This window comes from Bos mutus, chromosome 16 (genome assembly GCF_027580195.1).
Source record: "Bos mutus isolate GX-2022 chromosome 16, NWIPB_WYAK_1.1, whole genome shotgun sequence".
Taxonomy (NCBI): domain Eukaryota; kingdom Metazoa; phylum Chordata; class Mammalia; order Artiodactyla; family Bovidae; genus Bos; species Bos mutus.
Window position 1 is genome coordinate 4,244,202 of NC_091632.1, and position 11,295 is coordinate 4,255,496.

Consider the following 11,295-nt stretch of genomic DNA (forward strand, 5'->3'; position numbering starts at 1 on the left):
AGAAGGGAAAAGCAAAGGAGAAAAGAAAAGATATAAACATCTGAATGCAGAGTTCCAAAGAATAGCAAGGAGAGATAAGAAAGCCTTCTTCAGCGATCAATGCAAAGAAATAGAGGAAAACAACAGAATGGGAAAGACTAGAGATCTCTTCAAGAAAATTAGAGATACCAGGGGAACATTTCATGCAAAGATGGGCTCGATAAAAGACAGAAATGATATGCACCTAACAGAAGCAGAAGATATTAAGAAGAGATGGCAAGAATACACAGAAGAACTGTACAAAAAAAGATCTTCACGATCAAGATAATCACGATGGTGTGATCACTGACCTAGAGCCAGACATCCTGGAATGTGAAGTCAAGTGGGCCTTAGAAAGCATCCCTACGAACAAAGCTAGTGGAGGTGATAGAATTCCAGTTGAGCTATTCCAAACCCTGAAAGATGATGCTGTGAAAGTGCTGCACTCAATATGCCAGCAAATTTGGAAAACTCAGCAGTGGTCACAGGACTGGAAAAGGTCAGTTTTCATTCCCATCCCAAAGAAAGGCAATGCCCAAGAATGCTCAAACTACCTCACAATTGCACTCCTCTCACATGCTAGTAATGCTCAAAATTCTCCAAGCCAGGCTTCAGCAATATGTTAACCGTGAACTTCCTGATGTTCAAACTGGTTTTAGAAAAGGCAGAGGAACCAGAAATCAAATTGCCAATATCTTCTGGATCATGGAAAAAGCAAGAGAGTTCCAGAAAAACATCTATTTCTGCTTTATTGACTATGCCAAAGCCTTTGACTGTGTGAATCACAATAAACTGTGGAAAATTCTGAAAGAGATGGGAATACCAGACCATCTGACCTGCCTCTTGAGAAATTTGTATGCAGGTCAGGAAGCAAGAGTTAGAACTGGACATGGAACAACAGACTGGTTCCAAATAGGAAAAGGAGTACGTCAAGGCTGTATATTGTCACCCTGTTTATTTAACTTCTATGCGGAGTACATAATGAGAAACACTGGACTGGAAGAAACACAAGCTGGAATCCAGATTGCGGGAGAAATATCAATCACCTCAGATATGCAGATGACACCACCCTTATGGCAGAAAACGAAGAGGAATTAAAAAGCCTCTTGATGAAAGTGAAAGTGGAGAGTGAACAAGTTGGCTTAAAGCTCAACATTCAGAAAACGAAGATCATGGCATCCGGTCCCATCACTTCATGGGAAACAGATGGGGAAACTGTGGAAACAGTGTCAGACTTTATTTTTCTGGGCTCCAAAATCTCTGCAGATGGTGACTGCAGCCATGAAATTAAAAGACGCTTACTCCTTGGAAGGAAAGTTATGACCAAACCTAGATAGCATATTGAAAAGCAGAGACATTACTTTGCCAGCAAAGGTTCGTCTAGTCAAGGCTATGGTTTTTCCTGTGGTCATGTATGGATGTGAGAATTAGACTGTGAAAAAGGCTGAGCGCCGAAGAATTGATGCTTTTGAACTGTGGTGTTGGAGAAGACTCTTGAGAGTCCCTTGGACTGCAAGGAGATCCAACCAGTCCATTCTGAAGGAGATCAGCCCTGGGATTTCTTTGGAAGGAATGATGCTAAAGCTGAAACTCCAGTACTTTGGCCACCTCATGCGAGGAGTTGACTCACTGGAAAAGACTCTGATGCTGGGAGGGATTGTGGGCAGGAGGAGAAGGGGACGACAGAGGATGAGATGGCTGGATGGCATCACCGACTCTATGGACATGAGTCTGAGTGAACTGCGGGAGTTGGTGATGGACAGGGAGGCGTGGCGTGCTGCGATTCATGGGGTCACGAAGATTCGGACACGACTGAGCGACTGATCTAATCTGATCTGCTCTGATGATTTTTCTTATTCATCTTTGTCTTCCCAGTTTTGGGTAGAAGACTTGGATTCAGGGAATTGTTTGTAAAATAAATGAATGAATGAATGAGTGCACTAAACCAGGGGCCTTGATTCTCTCTGTCATTCTATTTCTCACAATCACATGGGTTCTCTGAAATTCACCTTTTTCATATGTAAAACAAGGGTAAATGATCTTAGCTTTGTCTAGATCATAGGGCCATTTGGAGTTCAAATGAAATTATATGTTTTTGTCAGCTCTGTAATTTCAAAAGCAGCACTGACCTCAGTGACAGGCAGACACAGATTAAAATCCACGGATTTACTAATTTACAAATTTGAACAAGTTAGGCAAACTCTCTGAGTCTCAGTTTATTAAATTGGTAGAAGGTTGTGTATAAATCTGTGGGGTTGTGATGAGGAATAAATGAGATACTGGGTGTGAGAATTTCTGCCTCATATTGGGGGCTCAGTAAATATTAGCTGAAGTGGAGGTAAGGAAGAGAGGTCTTCAGCTTTGGTGAGATCCCAGTTGGGATGCCCAGCTTCTGAAACTAAGCAGGGCCCTGTGGGGCTCTTGGGCATTAAAGCCTTTTTGTGTCCCCCTCCCTGAGTTCCAAAGAATTGGTTCAATCAGTTGCTAATCAGGGAAGGGAGAGGATGCAGAGATGAGCAGGGAGCAGTCAAGAAAAAACACACAACCTTGGGGGAGTGTTCCGGTTCTACCTCAAGGGATATACCGAACATTTTGGGCTCCTGTGTGGAACTAAAATCCCCACCAAATGGAAGGTGGTAACTACTTGATGATACACTCTTCTTTCCACAGAAGGCCACAGTTTGCCTGTCACCTGACACCAGGTCATCCCTGGATTGAAGGAATGTGAGCCCTTAATAATAGTAATTATCACGGTGGTATCTGCCAAATTGTCATTTTTCTATTCCCGTCATTCTTTCTACATTTCTTGCCTGGAATTCTACTGTAATAAAGAACAGTTTTTTAACTCCATTTCATTATTTATTCAATCATTTATTTTTATCAGTATGGAATCATGTATATATGGAATCATGACTATCTTTTATTTTGTTGCTCAACTTACTCCACACTTGGTTTTTGAGAGACTCTTAACATTGGCTCTTTTGTCCTTCAGACTTTTATTAAAAATAAATAAGAAAATGAGGAAGACTACAATGAGCCCTGTGATTCTGGACTGGAATTGGAGGTATCAGTATGAGCTCATGATTTTTAACATATATACAGATAGATGAATGCAGACAAAGATATAGATGTGTGTATATTCATACATATATTTTCTAGCTCTTTTCCCTGAAAGGATCTAGAAGCAATGGGCACATCTAGAACCCTGATCTTAGTTTCTAAATATCACTTTGCAAAAAGATGATCCATTGATACTTGATGAGGAATTCCAGGGTGAAGACAAGGAAAGAACTGATTGGCCTAAAACATCTTGTGGTGGTAAAATGTAAGGAAGTAATAAAAAAATGGTGGGGGCATGTCAAAAGGACAGAAAAGATGATGTGAATGTTAGAATCCCAAAGAGTAAATGTAGAAGAAGGAATGGTAGAAATAGAAAAATGAAAATTTGGCAAACAGCACAGTAGTAATTGTAATAATTGTTGCAGGCAAGTATCATCAATGGATGCTAAAATTAGTGGAAGAAAGTATGATAAGAAATAAGATATCTTATTTGCATAATCTCAGAGTACTTTTTCCCTGTGTTTCTTTTTCTTACAAGGAGAAATATGGCTCTTTTATACATAATATAGGTACTTGCTGCACTCAATATGCCAGCAAATTTGGAAAACTCAGCAGTGGTCACAGGACTGGAAAAGGTCAGTTTTCATTCCAATCCCAAAGAAAGGCAATGCCCAAGAATGCTCAAACTACCGCACAATTGCACTCATCTCACACGCTAGTAAAGTAATGCTCAAAATTCTCCAGGCCAGGCTTTAGCAATACGTGAACTGTGAACTTCCAGATGTTCAAGCTGGTTTTAGAAAAGGCAGAGGAACCAGAAATCAAATTGCCAATATCTGCTGGATCATGGAAAAAGCAAGAGAGTTCCAGAAACACATCTATTTCTGCTTTATTGACTATGCCAAAGCCTTTGACTGTGTGAATCACAATAAACTGTGGAAAATTCTGAAAGAGATGGGAATACCAGACCATCTGACCTGCCTCTTGAGTAATCTGTATGCAGGTCAGGAAGCAACAGTTAGAACTGGACATGGAACAACAGACTGGTTCCAAATAGGAAAAGGAGTACGTCAAGGCTGTATAGTGTCACCCTGCTTATTTAACTTATATGCAGAGTACATCATGAGAAACGCTGGACTGGAAGAAGCACAAGCTGGAATCAAGATTGTTGGGAGAAATATCAATCACCTCAGATATGCAGATGACACCACCCTTACGGCAGAAAATGAAGAGGAATTAAAAAGCCTCTTGATGAAAGTGAAAGAGGAGAGTGAAAAAGTTGGCTTAAAGCTCAACATTCAGAAAATGAAGATCATGGCATCCGGTCCCATCACTTCATGGGAAATAAATGGGGAAACAGTGGAAACAGTGTCAGACTTCATTTTTCTGGGCTCCAAAATCACTGCAGATGGTGATTGCAGCCATGAAATTAAAAGACGCTTACTCTTTGGAAGGAAAGTTATGACCAACCTAGATAGCATATTCAAAAGCAGAGACATTACTTTGCCAACAAAGGTTGCTTCCGTGCTTTTACAACAGCTTTCCCACCCAACTTCTGTAGATATTAATCACACTAGAGTTTGGTTTACCCTTCCTGTATTTCTTTTCACACAAATGGCAGACACACATGCATTTTCTTAGGGTTTCTTTTCTCTTACATGAAAGGCATATCCTACAGATAGAAAGACCATTCTGACTGCTGGGTGGAGAGGGACTGGAGTGAGGCTCAGGTGGATGTGAAGAGAATTATTGGGAGGCTGCTGCTGGGGACCAGGAGAGAGGAAGGGGCACCGGTGTGCTCCAGTGGTAGCAGAAAAACAGAAAAGAGCACAGGTTTGAGTGATGTTTTTGGAGGTGATGGTGTCATAATTTGGCGACTGATTACTGAGAGTGATGTCATGGATAATGCTTTGGTTACTGGCTGACTGATTGGATGGATGCTAGTGTGGTTCATGGAGACAGAGAACATTTAAAGGGTCAGCTTTGGTGAGAGGTCTCCCATGTAGGTCTGCGTTTAAACATGTTAAGTTTGAAATGAAGAAGCTGAGGCATAAAGTACAGAGGGGAAGTCTGAAGAGTAATTTCTCAAGCTGTGAATTCTGCCGTGATCTTCTGGACACTTAGGTCAGGAAGTGAGTACAGTAGTGTGGGGAGCAGGATCCAGTATCTAATTCCAGTGTGACACCAGTGGGGTGTCTTACAGTTTAACCCAATCCTGACACTATCCACCCTGAGACAGCATCAGGTTCCACAGTTTGAGGGCTCAGTCCCACAAGATTTAGCCCTTCACGTCTGATGCCAATCCCAAGCCCAGAATTTCATCTGTGCTTCTGACTGCCTGGCTATAAATCAGAGGTTCCTGTGACTTCTTCCTCAGGTTCCATTCATTTGCTAGAATGACTCACCTAACTCAGGAAACCAGCTTACTCACTGGATTACTGGTATACTACAAAGGATAATAAGGGATACCAATCAACAAACAGATAAAGTGCTGCATAGGGTGAGGTCTTGTACAAAGGAATTTCTGTCCTCATGGAGTTTGGGGCGTGGCACAGTGACACTTGGAAGTGTTCTGCTTCACCAACCTGGAAGCTCTCTGAGACTCATCCTTTTGGGTGTTTATGGAGGCTTCATTGCTCAGACATGACTGATTAAATCATTGGCTAGAGGTGGGGCTAAAAGTTGGTTCCTCAGGTGGCCAAGCCGTATCCGTAGATTCTATAGGGACTTTCCAAAAAGTCACCTCATTAATACAACTAAAGACACCTTTATTGCTCTCATCAAAGGAAATGTTTTAGAAATTTTGTGACAGAAAAGGGGATGAAGACCAAATGAAAGTGAAAGTCACTCAGTCGTGGTTGACTCTTTATGACCCCACGGACTGTGTAGCCTGCCAGGCTCCTCTGTCCAGGGGATTCTCCAGGCAAGAATACTGGAGTGGGTAGCTGTTCCCTTCTCTTGGGGGGTCTCCTTGACCCAGGGATCGAACCAGGGTCTCCTGCATTGCAGGTGGATTCTTTACCAGCTGAGCTACCAGGGAAGCTCGAAGACCAAATATACATTTTCAATTAAAAATCTCAATAGATACTCCAGTCTTCTGCAGAAGAACAAAAACACAAACAAAACCTTGGTAGTCACCTCAACTTCTTCTTGCAAGAGGCTGGCTCCTCAGAGCAGAGTGCCTGCCAGAGGATGTGTTCCAGCGGGTGAGGTCAGAGGCACGGGGCAGTCCCTGCTTCTCAAGGTGGAGGTGGGATGGCAGAAGATTAGGGGCTAGAATTGTGCCTCATTTCCAAGTCTCAAAGAAAAAGTCAACTGCCATATCAGTAAACAAAGGATGTTGCAGTCATCAAGCCATCACATTACAGCCACCTCTGCAGGTGAGTCCCGAGGAGACTCAGGGTGGAAACAGATGCCCATCATCCAGCGGTCAGGCACTCCAGCCACCCCTCCCTCCAGTGATGGACCTTGAGGCAACCCAGGGTGAGAAAGCACAGGATACTGGTCCCAGAGAACTGAGGTGCATGGTGAAGGGATTATTTCAATGAGCCCAGCTTCTTGCATCTTCTCATACACAGAAAAGTGCTACCTCCTGAACTTGAGATACCTAGTTTTCTTTAACTAATGGTAATCTTTTGATGTTCCAGCTATCTGGTCTTTGTTGCAAAAACTATGTATCCTGCTTGCTCTTTTTTCTTTTCAAAGCAGTCTCTCTGCATCCTGAGCTTAAGTCTTCAATTTCATCCACCAAATAAAATGTAATTGTCAACTTGTGGGTTGTGCAATTTTTTCAGTCAATAGAAGTCACCCTAAAATGTTAATGATACCATATTTGAATTAACTCCAACTAGGTGATATTCCCACAGCTCACAAGACCTATCTGGGGCCTTGGCTCACACAGAAGAACCCCTACCTGAAAACCAATGGTGTCAGGGGAAGAGGAGACCAAACTTCTCCCCTTACCCACAGAGGGGGAGCTATCCAAAGGAGGCCCTGCTGAACCCCTTGGGAAGAACGTAGTGGGGTCAGTGTGAGCTGGAAGCATAGATGCTGCAAGACTCTTGTGTTGTAGCCTCTTTTGGGGTGAAGGTAAGGAGGTAGTGAACACTGCAGTTTCCAGAGCTCATTTCAGTGGAACACCCTATTCATGGATAAGAAATTTCTTGAGAAGTCTCTTGGGGCAGATGCTCACACCATGAGTACAGATGGAGGTGAAGGTTTCCTGAGTGCTTTGTAACATAGCAGGAGAGACAGAGAGGGGAAAAGGGAGCCACTGGGGTGGTGGTAGGTGGTGTGCCTCACTTTAGGTCCCTTGGCATCTCGCACTCAATCTTCAGCTAGAAACTCAGGAAACAACAAAAAGCGTAACCTTGGTTCTCCTTGGGAATCAGTAAGAGGCCTGGGCTTTGGGGACAGTGAGGGTGCTCTGGGGTGGGCGGCGTGTGGGGTGGGAAGGCAGGCAGGCGTGGCGAGGCCCAGAAGCAGCATCACAGAAGTAGAGGGAACACAGTGGGGTCGGAAGTGGGAGGCCTGCTTCAGGAACTTCCGGAAACTGGACAAGGGCTTTTGACTGGGGTTGAGGAATTTAGGTGCAGGCTAGGATTAATCCAGTCCTCAAGGGGAAACCCTTTGGCATCTGAATTACATGTGTATATGATAATAACATTAATAGATTCTATTTACTGAGCTATGTGCTAAGTATTTTTTACATGTATTCTCTCATTTAATTGTATGCTCATAACAACTGCAACAAGCTTTGTTATCGCTTCTATGAGATTCAATCTATTAAAACATCATTCTCTGTACTCCATTTTAAACTAGGTGACTTTTGAGCTTTAAAAAAAATCCATTTCTGATTATTTTGAAATCTATATACATCTTACCTGGTGAATAAAGATAATGCTCCAGATAGGCAATAAGCAAGAGAGAATGATGGCTGGGATTTAGAACATCATCTGTTTTTACTCACTTGCACGCTAAGTCAGTGATGGTGATGGTAGTGATGACTCCTGAAATTCATAGGCCCTCACATCAGAAGGGATTTGGAGAGGTCTTCCAGTATATCTTCTTCAACTAACGAAAGCCTGATTCATTCTTGAAAGATGTCTACCTTATTTTACAAAATGCCCCAAGAATCTTGAAACCTCTGTCTCTTCCTAATTTTCAAAAATTGATTAATTTTTGGCTATGCTGGGTTTTTGTTGCTGTGCCTGGGCTTTCTCTAGTTGCAGTAAGGCAGGGCTACTCTGCGATGGGGAGTACGGGCTTCCCATTGTGGTGACTCCTCTTGTTGCAAAGCACAGGCTCTAGGCACTTGGGCTTCAGTAGTTGTAGCAGGCAGGCTCAGTAATTGTGGCTCTAGAGCCCAAGGGCTTCCAGAGCGCAGGGTCAGTAATTGTGGTCCACGGACTTAAGTGTCCCTTGGCATGTGGAATCTTCCCGGACCAGGGATCGACCCTGTATCCCATGCATATGCAGGCAGATTCTGAACCACTGGACCACCAGGGAAGACCCTTTCCTGGGTTTTAGCCAGAGTTTCCTTCTTTTATATGTTTATTCTTTTCCTCCATTAAAAAAAACAAACAAATAACTATAGAATAGCACAAGGCTTCCTTCATAGCTCAGTCGGTAAAGAGTGTGCCTACAGGCAACCTGGGTTCAATTCCTGGGTTGGGAAGATCCCCTGGAGAAGGAAATGGCATCCCACTCCAGTACTTTTGCCTGGAGAATCCCATGGACAGAGGAGCTTGGTGGGCTATAGTCTATGGGGTTGCAAGAGTCAGACACAGCTGAGTGACAGCACACAGCACACACACACAGAACAGCATTTTGTATTTTTTCCCTGAACCACAGCAAAAGGAAGTCAAAGGAAGCAAAAAGAAGTAAACTATATGGTCATGGGCAACAAGAGATTGATGATAAATGGGAAGCTGCGTTTGGGGATAGAGAAGCTGGAAATAACTAGTTCAGCTTTCACCAAGACAGAAATGCCAGATTCACTCCGATTCTTTGTTTTCAAATTCTGGGAACCATGGTGTGGGTAAAGTTGTCACTTGGGGAGTCTGCCAAAACCTGCATGTTTCTTTAAACTTTTATTTGCAGCAAGATTTCTCTGATTTCTTCAGAGCTGGACTGGGTGAGATCTTGGCTTCCAGCCCTGTATACATTTTCTCCCTTTGAGAAGGGATATTACTATCACTTATTGAATATCTATGCTATGTCAAGCACTGAGCTTTGATATTTCACATAATTTGTTCATCTCAGCCATCTGGAAAGGATTACTATTCCTACCTTGCAGATGAGAGCTCTGATGTTCAAAAATTAAAGTGTCATCCCCATGGTACCCTGATTGGTAAGTGATGGAGGTGGATGGAGCCCAGCTGTATATGCTCCATAATCACTCACATGAAGATCATGGGGGCACGGTGTCTACCTGCCTCCCTAAATTCTGATTGAGGTGGTCATGCTTTCTCCTGAGCATCTCCCTGGTCTCCTCCTCTAGTTTATGAACCTACAGCTTTGCATTCTACCAAGGATGAAGTGGTTCATCTCACATATTTGTACGTATTTGAATCTTTGCTGTCAGCTCTAACTCATAACATTAAGTTGGGCCTGTTCCTCAGTCTTTCCCTTGCCCATCTTCCATGGGATGAACACCGACTTTTGCATATCTTTTCACCCCCAGGGTGGCATCTGCCAGACCACACATTCCACTCTGGAGGGGGCCACCTGAGAGCTGTCTGGGCCCATCCCTTGGCCTGTGTGTAGGACAGTGTGTGTGCCTGAAGAATGCCCAGGGTGGCACATGAGCTGTGATTCAGAGGGGTAGCTGCCAACACACCTGAGGGCACAGAACCCACTCTGCTAGGCTGAGGAGGGGCCAGCCCACTGTGCTGGGCTGAGGAGGGGCCAGCTCCTCTATCTGGCAGATGGTCTGTTTTTGGTAAGACTGCACCAGGCAGGGTATAGCGGAGAAATAAGGCCATGTGGAAACAGAGTTGTCACTGTAGCTTTTAAAATCAAAAGAATAACCTTTACAAACTTCTGCCCCAAATCCTTCAAAAATGGAGGAGAATAACCCTGACCCCCACTTCCAGCTCTTCCTCAATCAGTTCAAGCTGAATGAAGAGCAATCCTATTTGGAATAAGAAGATGGATACAATTCAGGATGGTGGATGTCCTCTCTGAGTCCCCTTGACCTTCTTCAAAATGAGAACAACTGGCTTTGGATTTATTATCCAATTATTTGTTGGATATTATTTATATATCATTCAATTATTATGCAATCCTTGAATCCCAAAGACCATCCTTAGAGCAAAACATGCTCTTTGAAGGCCGAGGACATGGGAAAGCATGGTTCTCCACAGGGAGGGGAGTGGGAGTATCTCAAACTGGGAGATTTGGGGAACTGGGCAGGGTGAGAATACAGAACAGGAGGGTAGGCTGTGTGTAACTCTGCTGTGTCTGGGAGAGAAGCTGCCCTCCCCAGGAAGTGGGATTTAACAGGAGGTGCCCCTGACTGAGTTGGCAACTGGACGGAGAAGGCAATGGCAACCCACTCCAGTCCTCTCTTTTCACTTTCGTGTGTTGGAGAAGGAAATGGCAACCCACTCCAGTATTCTTGCCTGGAGAATCCCAGGGACAGGAGAGCCGGGTGGGCTGCCGTCTATGGGGTCGCACAGAGTTGGACACGACTGAAGTGACTTAGCAGCAGCAGCCCCTGACCAACCCATATTAGTCAGCCTTGTGTTGGTGCCAGGGCCCCAGGTTCCTACCAAGTCATACTTTAGAGCTAGCCCCAAGCTTCCCTGTTTATCACGGAAATTAATAAAAAATAAAGTGAGCTTTCATCAAGTTGCATCTTAAGAAGCAGTTCAACCCAATACATTGTGGTGGACCATGCAGGAAAGGCCTTCTCTCTTGGAGGCTGGGGTGGGGGGGTTCTGAGGTAATACGTGACTCAGCCCATCATGGGAGACCCTGTTGGCTGTGACAGGCCTGGTTCTCACCCAGGGTAGGAGCAAGGTGGTAGGCTTTTGGGTGTGTGTGTGTGTGTGGAGTGTATACAGAAACTGTCACACCCACACCTCACATGCACCCACACCCCACATGCCAGAGCAGGGTGCAGTCATTTGTTGTCCTTACCTTAACCCTCTCATCATTTTCAGAAACACTGAGCCTTGATGTGCTGGGTCCTAAGGACATGGTCCAGAAATG